Source organism: Convolutriloba macropyga, chromosome 2, assembly GCF_964194025.1.
Source record: "Convolutriloba macropyga chromosome 2, txConMacr16.3, whole genome shotgun sequence".
NCBI lineage: Eukaryota > Metazoa > Xenacoelomorpha > Acoela > Convolutidae > Convolutriloba > Convolutriloba macropyga.
In genome coordinates, this window is record NC_134469.1 from 29,824,826 (window position 1) to 29,836,838 (window position 12,013).

The window sequence follows — 12,013 nt, forward strand, 5'->3', positions numbered from 1 at the left end:
GCCGAATCAAGAACAGGAGCGAAAAAGCGAGTGGTTTTGCGGCGTAAATTTTTTCACTCTCATTTTAAAGTAGAGTGAGAAAACGTCGTTTGAGCAAAAATTCGCCTTCTCGTTAGTGATTTTTTGTTCACATGCGGCATTTTAACTTCGATTTTCTGCTTTTTATTTTTTGATCTGATTTTTTTTGGAAATGGTTTTCCCAATTCACTCACAGTCAGTTCTGGGTCTAGTTTTTTTGTTTAGTAAATGAAATTTCTTTGAATTATACCTCAGGATTTGTCCTGCTTTTTTATTAAGATTTTTGTTACGACCATATGACGTAACAATCACTTCAAATCTGCATTTTGTTCATTCATTCATGCAATTTCAACTGAACTGCGTGCGTGACGTCATTTTTCACTCTTAGTGGAGCGAGTTTTTTGTTAATTCGCGTGATTAAGTTATTGTTCACACGTGACTTACCTCACTTTCAAAAGTGACTTCCTCACTCTGAAATTGACTTTTCTTTACTTTAAATCAAAGATATTAGTGAGTGTATATATGACTCTAATTGAAGGTTATTTACAATGAGCTAATAGAAACGGCAGTAATTTATACAGATTCTTAGTCAATATTTAGCATCTGAGCCCTTAATGAAAGGAATAAATTTCTTTGGTCTGTCTTTTTTTTACTTTTTTGAGACTGCAGACCTATGAAGCTATTGCGGCTATTTTTTGGCAATCTGCCAACTATGTTTTGGATCTGTTCACCCATTTTCTTGATTATTGAAGTATAATTGAAGTGATGATTTTGGTCAAGCCGAAACAGGAAGCGGGGAGAAAAAGCGAGTGTTGTTGCGGCGTGACATTTATCGCTCTATTTTTAATGTGGAGCGAGGAAAGGTGTTTGAACAAAAATTCGCTCTCTCGCTAGTGGTTTTCGTTGACATGCGGTATTTTGACATTCTTGTTTACTATTTTGTCGTGTTTTTTATCTGCTTGTTTTCTAAATAGTTTTCCCAATCCATTCAAAAATTATTCTGTGACAACTGTTATTTTTGGGTTTTGCCAGGACTTATTTTTTACTTCGTCGAACAAATATTTGTTTCGCTTTATCTCATTTTGCCGGTTCAATATTTTGCGTGAAATCTTTTCGACTTTACTAGGCTAGTTTCGTTGTTTGTTCATTCTGCTCAAAGTGCTTTTATACAGCAATTGCTCAGCAAAGCAATATAAAAGGTACAAAATCAACAAATGAAAGCAATATTGGAGACGGGATAAGCCCCTACAGCGCAATTTTAGATGCCCGATGCATTAGGTATGTTCTTCTAACTCTAAGTTAAAAACTCTTCTATCTCTAAGGCTTATTGTTACTAGCCTTTGTAACTTCTCTTTAAGAAACAAGAGTGTGTCTAACGACAAAATGAAATCAAAATAGTTGGCTTCAGGCTCAATGGCGGCTCTTCGGCGATATTTCGGGAATGGTTTCAATGATGTAATTTTTTAAAACTATCAATGTTACTTTGAGAAAATTTAGTGATTTAAACAATATCTTTAAAAAAATTAATTATAGCTCTATAAAAAACTTATTCCCAAGACAGAACCGATTTTTTTTTATTTCAATGGTTTTTTCTTGCTCAATTTTAAATTTTCCTTATATTGTTTTTAAAGCCAGTATTTTTCCGATATAGCCAAGCAAGGAAAGAGGAAAGAAAATACTTTAACTTCGTTTTTCTTAAAATAATTCTTGAAGAAATATAGTACCGAAGATCACTCCAAAACTGTGAGAAAAAACTGGTAACTAAAGAGTAAATAATTTTTTAGAGAAAAAAATATAATAATATGAGATACCACGTTCATCTTCCTGCTAGCTTCTCTTGATTCTTGAACATGTTTTAGTGTGAAAAAGGTTCTATATCGTAGACTAATTGATTCAGCGGAGCCAGTATTATGTATAAGTATATTACTGATTTTTTTTTATTTAGGAAAGACAAAGATAAGCGAATTTTTCAAAATAATTTGCCAATTTCTACGAGCACGTAGGCTATACCTGAACCTGACATCTTATAGTTCTTTCTAAATTAAATGATTTCAATGAAATTTAGCTGATCAAATTCTGGATACTTGGGACCAGAACAATAAAACAGTTTTTGAGAACAAAAGCTGTCTCTTTTATTTTCTGTTGATTATTCCTGATGCTTCATGACAACTGTGACAACTGTTATTTTGGGTTTTGTCAGGACTCTTTTTTTACTTCGTCGAGCAAATATTTGTTTCGCTTTACCTCATTTTGCCGCTTCAATATTTTGCGTGAAATCTTTTCGACTTCACTAGGCTAGTTTTGTTGTTTGTTCATTCTGCTCAAAGTGTTTTTGTACAGCAATTGCTCAGCAAAGCAATATAAAAGTTACAAAATCAACAAATGAAAGCAAAATTGGGGACGGGATAGGATAAGCCCCTAAAGCGCAATTTTAGATGCCCGATGCATTAGGTATGTTCTTCTAACTCTAAGCTAAAAACTCTTCTATCTCTAAGGCTTATTGTTAATAGCCTTTGTAACTTCTCTTTCAGAAACAGGAGTGTGTCTAACGACAAAACGAAATCAAAATAGTTGGCTTCAGGCTCAATGGCGGCTTTTTCGGCGATCTATCGGGAATGGTTTCAATAATGTAATTTTTTAAAAATAACAATGTTGCTTTGAAAAAGTAACATTGATATTTTCTTGTTTACTATTTTGTCGTGTTTTTTATCTGCTTGTTTTCTAAATGGTTTTCCCAATCCATTCAAAAATTATTCTGTGACAACTGTTATTTTTGGGTTTTGTCAGGACTTATTTTTTACTTCGTCGAACAAATATTTGTTTCGCTTAACCTCATTTTGCCGCTTCAATATTTTGCGTGAAATCTTTTCGACTTTACTAGGCTAGTTTCGTTGTTTGTTCATTCTGCTCAAAGTGATTTTATACAGCAATTGCTCAGCAAAGCAATATAAAAGGTACAAAATCAACAAATGAAAGCAATATTGGAGACGGGATAAGCCCCTACAGCGCAATTTTAGATGCCCGATGCATTAGGTATGTTCTTCTAACTCTAAGTTTAAAACTCTTCTATCTCTAAGGCTTATTGTTACTAGCCTTTGTAACTTCTCTTTAAGAAACAGGAGTGTGTCTAACGACAAAATGAAATCAAAATAGTTGACTTCAGGCTCAATGTAGGCTTTTCGGCGATATTTCGGGAATGGTTTCAATGATGTAATTTTTTAAAACTATCAATGTTACTTTGAAAAAATTTAGTGATTTAAACAATATCTTTAAAAAAAATTAATTATAGCTCTATAAAAAACTTATTCCCAAGACAGAACCGATTTTTTTTATTTCAATGGTTTTTTCTTGCTCAATTTTAAATTTTCCTTATTTTGTTTTTAAAGCCAGTATTTTTCCGATATAGCCAAGCAAGGAAAGAGGAAAGGAAATACTTTAACTTCCTTTGTCTTAAAATAATTCTTGAAGGAATATAGTACCGAAGATCACTCCAAAACTGTGATTAAAAAACTGGTAACTAAATAGTAAATAATTTTTATAGAGAAAGAAAATATAATAATATGAGATACCACGTTCATCTTCATGCTAGCTTCTCTTGATTCCTGAACATGTTTTAGTGTGAAAAAGGTTCTATATCGTGGACTAATTGATTCAGCGGAGCCAGTATTTTGTATAAGTATATTACTGAATTGTTTTATTTAGGAAAGACAAAGATAAGCGAACTTTTCAAAATAATTTGCCAATTTCTACGAGCACGTAGGCTACACCAGAACCTGACATCTTATAGTTCTTTGTAAATTAAATGATTTTAATGAAATTTAGCTGATCAAATTCTGGATACTTGGGACCAGAACAATAAAACAGTTTTTGCTTCATGACAACTGTGACAACTGTTATTTTGGGTTTTGTCAGGACTTATTTTTTACTTGGTCGAACAAATATTTGTTTCGCTTTACCTCATTTTGCCGCTTCAATATTTTGCGTGAAATCTTTTCGACTTCACTAGGCTAGTTTTGTTGTTTGTTTATTTCAATGGTTTTCTCTTGCTCACTTTTAAATTTTCCTTATATTGTTTTTAAAGCCAGTGTTTTTCCGATATAGCGAAGCAATGAAAGAGGAAAGAAAATACTTTAACTTCATTTTTCTTAAAATACTTCTTGAAGGAATATAATACCGAAGATCACTCCAAAACTGTAACTAAAAAAACTGGTAACTAAATAGTAAATAATTTTTCTAGAGAAAGAAAATATATTAATATGAGATACCACGTTCATCTTCCTGCTAGCTTCTCTTGACTCTTGAACATGTTTTAGTGTGAAAAAGGTTCTATTTCGTAGACTAATTGATTCAGCGGAGCCAGTATTAGGTATAAGTATATTACTGAATTTTTTTATTTAGGAAAGACAAAGATAAGCGAACTTTTCAAAATAATTTGCCAATTTCTACGAGCACGTAGGTTATACCTGAACCTGACATCTTATGGTTCTTTGTACATTAAATGATTTTAATGAAATTTAGCTGGTCAAATTTTGGATACTTGGGACCAGAACAATAAAACAGAGTTTTTGAGAACAAAAGCTGCCTTTTTTTTATTTTCTGTTGAATATTCCTGGTGCTTCATGAGTCTTTCTAATTTTAGCCCTATTTTAGCTGCCAATTGAGTGACTATTTTAGTGCACAACATTTGTAAAGGACACTTCATTGTTAGGACATTAAGTGTTTTTCTCAAATTTTACAAGTCCAAACAAGTTGCAGTTATACATGGTGAAAAGATTTCTCGCAAGACATAACTTAAAACTTCTATAGAAATTGGCCAAATTCTATCTATAATTTCGCTGTAAGTACGTCTGGCATCCTATAAAATTCAAAATAAACAAAAATTTTGTCCGCACAGGCAAAATTCCCTGCAACAGAAATTCACGTCAAATGAGGCATTTTCAGCCATTTTTAAAACCAACAAGATTTCCGTTTGCTTTGAATTTTAAAAAATGGAAGAAGCACTCACGGAGAAAACGTAAATATAGCCAATTTTCTGTAGAAGTAACTTACGTCTCATAAAAATCTTTTCAACCTTATTTAAAACAGTTAAAGTCACAGCACACATTTTTGTTTAATTGATGAAAGCATGATGAGCAAGTTGAGCAGATTAACGTGACTCAGCTTACTTCTGCTTGTGGAAAACTGTTCATCTTCTGTCTGGGTTTCCACTCTAAGTAGGCTGCTCGTTTGTTACATGTCTATATTCTTATTTTTAGCTTAATTTGATACCAATTGATACAGAGAACCCAGTGCAACCTATTTTGCATTTCGAAAACTGAAAACTATAACCTGAAAATATTTTAAAAGGGCTTTTATGTCTCATCGAAAAACCTGTAGTACCTTTCACTTTTCAAATTAAACAATAAAGCATCAGAAAGAACAGAAAATAGCGCCTAGACCATGAAAAATCACTTAAAATTTATGGGCATACAGTCATGAATTCATAAAACCAAAAGATGTAAAAAATTAAAACGTTCTTTTTTCTTTTATGATAAAATTTTGGCAGTTGTCTTCTTTCAGACTATGCGATAAGCCAAAATTGGACAGTAATAACGGAAAAACTCTAAACTCAATGGTCCAAAATTTAAATAAAAATAAGAAAAAAATCCAAAATTTTGGAAAATTATTAGTGAACAAATGCCACGGAAATAAGCCTAATGTTCACAAAACTTTAAACCCCGATAACGTCTCGATAAACAGAAAGAAAAAGGTTAGTCAATAACCTATCCTACACTAGATCAGCTTTTTTACGTCGTTAAAAGCTTTTTGCGCATATAGATGCTCCCGCATAAAGTGGAGTCGGAACAATCATCGCTTTCAAGAAATCATCGCTTTCAGAGATAGTTTCAATAAACGATGTGCTCAATTTTGAACCCTCAACATGAAAAAAGGGTTGCACGTCGCTGATAATCTCAAGATTTTTGGTTGCTGACGAACAGTTATTCTTCTTAACTTTGAAATGCCAACGTCAAAACAGTCCTGCAGCTTTAATTTATTCACAAGTTAAGAAACAAGACAAGGGGCTGCTGAAATAATTAGAAGTTTTTACCCTCAGTTGCCAAACTTCTCCCTTAAATAATTGTTAGGTCTGATATTACAATCATTGAGGCCAGTCAAGTAACAACTTAAGTAACGGTAATAATAATATTTAATGGAAATAAAAATTTAATTATTAAGGGACACAGTACAAAAACCGTTGAACTGACGATTTACAGGATCAGCAGTTAATCTTGAATTATTTTCGAGGTGCTTTCTTTTTAAATAGATGCATCACTCGGACACATTTTCAACAAATCCGAAGTTGCCAAATATTCAATCATCCCAAAAATCATGCAATCAACTAAAAACTTCTTTTTTGTCAACAGCAACATGGTTTTTTAGACCATTTTTTTAAAATCAGATTGTAGCTTATATTGACTGTCATCGATCTTTTATAGAACTAGAGCTGAAAGTTTTATATATCCAGGATTTTCTATCAAGCCATAAGTTTCATCTCGAATTTGCGTTACCACTAAATTTCTCAAATTTTTCACATAATGTTAAACTACTATAAAAATGTGATACAGAATTGCACTAATGTTTTTGTTCCTTTGACAAAAAAATCATTCGAATAATCCGTTTTGTCTTTTTTTGGTTTGTTGAACAATTTTTGAAGAATTTCCATATTTTAGTATCCCATAGCAGCTATAAGAAAGCCGAATATTGTCACGTTTTAAGACATCGCTCATTTGTGGAATCATTTCACATTTTTCATGACTTCTTTCTGCTTAACAACTAAATATGTTCTTTAAAGCTTAATTTTTCATGAATAATAAATTTAATTTTAGCCTAGGTGTTTAGCAGATTCCGCTTTTTCAATTACTTGCTGTCCTTTATAAACATATTCCCCACGTTTGTTTTTTGTTGTATTGACATTTTGTTTGTTTTGTTTTTACCGGATTAATAGAGATTAATTACAAATGGCCTACATTTTTTTAGCTTAAATCTTCTAGGAAAAAATCTTTTGAGCAGTTCTTCTCCCTTATAACTGAGGCATTTTCCTCAAATAATTAAGAGATTCATGCAATGACAACCTCGGTTAATCATTAAGGTATATGATGAACAACCAGGGTCCCAAAACTGATCCCCGTGGTACGCCGCAAACGGTTTTTTATGCAAAGATTTATTGCCAATCAGTTTTACAAAATGTTATCTCTCTCAAAGGTAAGAGTTCATTACCTGCAGTAGTTTGCCCCTAAGCGCTTGCGTTCAATTTTTTTTTTCAGAAGCAATTTTAAGTTAACTGTATCGAAAGCTTTTTTAGATCTAGGAAGATGGAATCACATTTCCTTTTGATAAAAATTTATTCGAGCATCTCATCAATCGCAACAGTAACTGTTTTTTCAAAAGCCGTATTGTTTTCGGCACCTTAGATTGCATCAAAAATACAGAAGATAACAAAAAATGTAATATTCTAGTGTGGATTTCTCTCTCAAAGATTTGCTTATTGTTGCTTACAACAAAGCAGTTTGATATTTTCCAGAGCTTTCTTTGGCTCCCTATTTGCCAATTGGAACAATTGTGCAAATTTGAAATCTTTAGGAGACAAACCGCGTTTTATATTCATATTGAATAACATAGTAGGAAAAAAGTGTCCGGTACAATTTCTATAAAACTGTGAATATTAATGTAATTATAATGTCTCCCGTAGATGTTTTCCTTTCGAGAGTACAAACTTAATCCCATATTTCTAGCACATTTTTGGCAAGTAAACAATAGAACCTACACTTCAAGGAAACTTAATCATACCTTTATTGTTAACTGAGCGACCCACACTAGCAAAGAGTCTATTCATGTCTGAATCTTTTTCCTTGCCACTATCAGGTGGTACGGGCTCTTTGTTTTTGCCCAGTAGATTGTTACAGATTTTATATAATTTCTGTCTATATAAGTTCTTTTAAATTTTTTGGCATTTTTGGCCTCCTTTCAGCCAATACATGTTTATTCCTTTTGTTCCCTTGCATTTCATACTTTTGTTCAATATCAGCAGTGCTCTATTTGAAAACTCCATTATCAGGTTGTACGGGCTCTTTGTTTTTGCCCAGTAGATTGTTACAGATTTTATATAATTTCTGTCTATATAAGTTCTTTTAAATTTTTTGGCATTTTTGGCCTCCTTTCAGCCAATACATGTTTATTCCTTTTGTTCCCTTGCATTTCATACTTTTGTTCAATATCAGCAGTGCTCTATTTGAAAACTCGTGTCTCAGTTCAGTTGTTCTCTCCGCGTGATCATATTTTTGAGCAATCTCACTTTGTTTGAAATCTTTTTCATCATAAATCTTGTTAGCGGACAAAAAAGATCCTGACATTTAACAAGAACTTTGATCAAACTCTCCCATAATAAATTTAAATTTGATGAAGGCATGGCAAACATGATGCTGAGGTTGATTTTCAGTCATGAGCGAAATCATGACTTAATAATATGTCTCTCCATAAAAGAGTGGTGGTTATTTACTTCAAAAACTAAAAATTTAGCTGGTCCCTTTGTTATTACAATTACCAACAAGGCGGCTCGTGCGAGACTGTAGCGCAGAATGTACCAACATACGTCTGAATTTTCAGAAAAATATTAGGTGTTGCGAGAAAAGCTCTTTAGACTATCAGTTTGGCAAAACTCGAATTGAAAGAATTTTTGAATCAACGTTGTTTACATCTTTCTTTAATATGACATTTGAAAAAAACACAACTCTCATTTCGTTAAGGATTAAACATATATTAAATCACATGGATTGTCAATTATTTTGCAACACAAAACAGCTCCTCAGAAAATTGCAGATCACAGAGAGCAATCAGTGGCACGGAAATTTTATTTCAAAGAGACAGTAATTTGCGAAATAAAAAGGAAGCAATCACTTTACACACTAAAGCAGAAAGCAAATGAAAGACGCAGTTTTTATCTTATCTAATTTTGACCAGATCTCATTAAAAAAATGCCCCACTGACCAAATATTTACTAAATATAGGGATTTGCTAAGCAGTTGGACTCATGATCCAGTTGATTTTTTTCTCAAAAAATTTTTCCGAAAAAGAAGCAATCATAAAAAATAAGAGCTGATCATTGTCAACTTTCATGTTTTGGGTCACGACTGTTTAAAATTTTTTTTTGGTTCATTTGATCTAATTTTCAGCAACTTCTGATTTTGAACAATTCAAACCAAACAACCATAAAACTTTCCTGTTCATCATTCACTGTTCAATACATTAAAGTTTTTTAGTATGATAATTACACCACGCAGGTGGATTCTGTATTTTGAGTTTTGGATATGTTTTGTTTAAGTCAACTGGAGAAAGGACGTTATAAGAACAACTAAACATAAGTTGAGATATTTGAATGTTGAAGATATCATTCTTCGATGTTTTATTTCTCATATGACTATTTCTTTCTTCATGTTATGAGGTTCAAATAGATGTCAGAATTGGCTAATCTTGTTTGTAGAGAATATTTAAACAACTGGTTCATTTAATTATGGCCACTGTGACGCAACTATTAGATAAGAGCTTTTTCGCACCTCAAAATTTTACCTCTTTATCATTTGTGTAGCAGTGAAAACATAGACTTTCTGTATAAAGCCCATTCAGCTGGATGGCTAAATGAAAAAAAGTGTTTCACTAGGGTAAACCTCCAAGTTAATGTAAGTCTTAAAACGTCTTTTAAAACGTTTTTCGCTCTTTCTACAAGTGAAAGCTTTTCCTGTTGGAATGTTTTATATCCATTAATTAATCAATTCTGTTGTTTATCTCTTATTAACACATTAATGTATCTAAGGCTACAATGCGGAAGGCTTATAACGCATAGCATGGACATTTAAAAGAAAAAATGTGATTTTCTACTACTACCAAGATTTTTCTTGATTTGAGTGTTTTTGTTTAAAGCTGAAATAATTTAGTAGTAATCATTTTTAGTTTTAAAACATTTGAATTAAACTGTGTTCTGCAGGAGGGAAAAGGAGCGTTACTCTTCTAAAGCCACTTGATTCATCAGGATCAGTCAACAGAATATAGAGTCGAAAAAACACATTCCTTTCATCACCGCATTGTTTTGTTCTCGTCTTAAATTTGCCCCTTTTTAATTCATTGAGATCTCAGTCAATTTATTTTTCAAATGAAATCTGGAGTTGGGATATGAGGTTATGCGCTGGTGCACACAGAATATATAACATTAAGTTAATTTCGTTAAAAAAACTTTCTGAAAATAAAAAAATATAACAACTCTTCCATTTTGCCGCTGATTTAAATAGTATATTATATAGATGCCCTAGTTTTCACACCAAATAGTTTGTTTTGGAGCCACCAAAGAGATTTTTTCGGTGTTTTTATTTTCTCTAAGAATTTTGTTTTCTGTACTTTTCTCGTATATTATTATCACAATCGTTCTTTTGGTGTGGCTTCTGGCAAATGAAATAACAAACTAATTTCAAGGCAATAAATTGTTTTAAATTTTTAGTTAAGGTTTCAATGAAAAGGACATTAAATGTTTTTTTTTCTTTTTTTATAGAAATTTATCTTGTACTGAACTTTTCGATTCCCATGTAATATAACGTTTTTCTGTTTTGGTTAAATCAAAAATCCATTGAAATACCGAACAGTAAGGGCGTAAAGTGAAGAGAAAGAGCTCGCGAAAAATTTAAAAAAAACGATCGTTATTCGTCTTTTGAATCTGGCCGTTTTCGTGAATGGCTGAAGTAAATTTTGTAAGCAAACTTGATTCTTTTCCACCGTTTTTCGCACATTAGAAAATCAATTGCGGTTAGTAAACCGAAATATTTCCAGAAAGGAATTTTTGCCAGCTGTCAATTTCGAGACACAATTACTCGGTTCTATCCTCAAACATGGTAAGATAACACTGACAAATGAGAATATCTAGTGAGTAATGTAAGTTTTGTAACTAATGGCGAAGACGGCTAATTATTGATTCTTTTACAGCTCTCGTGATCAATAAAGATTTTTAAAAATAAACAGAACAAAGCCGATGCTGTGGTTGTGTTAGCAACTATTATGCTGCCGGATAAATTTCCCAATTACGTGCTTGAGAAGTGATGATTTAAAAAATGGCAGGAACCGGAAAACAATCACTTCTCAAGCACGTAATTGGAAGTTTATCCAGAAAGAAGAGTTATTTCCCTATAGTTTTGACCAACCGTTGGTTTGGGGTTTTGACAATTTATTTTTTTTACGTGAAAATGTTGTGCACACTAAAAAAAGTTCAGGTAAATTTACCTGAACCAAGTTCAGGTAACTAGAAGTTCAGGTGAAGTTCAGGTGTAAAAGCACCTGAAATACACCTGAACTGATTTTCAGGTAAATTTTCACCTGAACAAGTTCAGGTGTGGTTACCTGAAAATAACTTACATTGCATTCGGCAGTGAAACAACAAAAATTCAGCAGAAACTAAAACACAACACAAATACAAACTTTAGGAGAAACATCAACACATTTATTAGGCAGCGTCCAGCATTTTTTCAAAGTGTTTCAATTTTAAATTTTGCAAAGTTACTGTAAAGTTTAGCATCAATTTTTAGTGTGTGAAGATTGTATTGAACAGTATATTTCTTCTTCTTTCTACATAAAAAGCAACAAAGCTATGTGAGTTTTGCAGTGGATCTTTTCCATTGTGCCCCCTCCTCACTTTAACCCCCCCCCCCCCCCCCCCAGTAGTACCTTTGTTCACCCCAGGAGCAAATTACAGGCAAGCACATTGTTAGGTGCTTAAAAAGAAGCAACACATTTCTGCTATAAATTTTATGCACCCCCAAGTGACATGGGCTGGGGGTCGTTTTAACGGGAAAGATTTGTAGTAAACAAATCGGTGCAAAGTAGTTTTAAAGTTGGTAAATAAATGCTGCAATCATAATGGATAATGGGGCTAGTTCCCCCCCCCATGACCATTTGCACCCCACGCTTACAGATGTTACAG

The 12,013-nt window shown here is 32.7% G+C and overlaps 1 protein-coding gene across 1 annotated transcript in view; it reads left to right on the forward strand.

Annotated features, from left to right (window-relative positions):
• LOC142358604 (protein FAM76A-like) overlaps nucleotides 1-12,013 on the forward strand; it is a 606,005-nt gene that overhangs the window by 163,409 nt on the left and 430,583 nt on the right. The window lies entirely within an intron of this gene.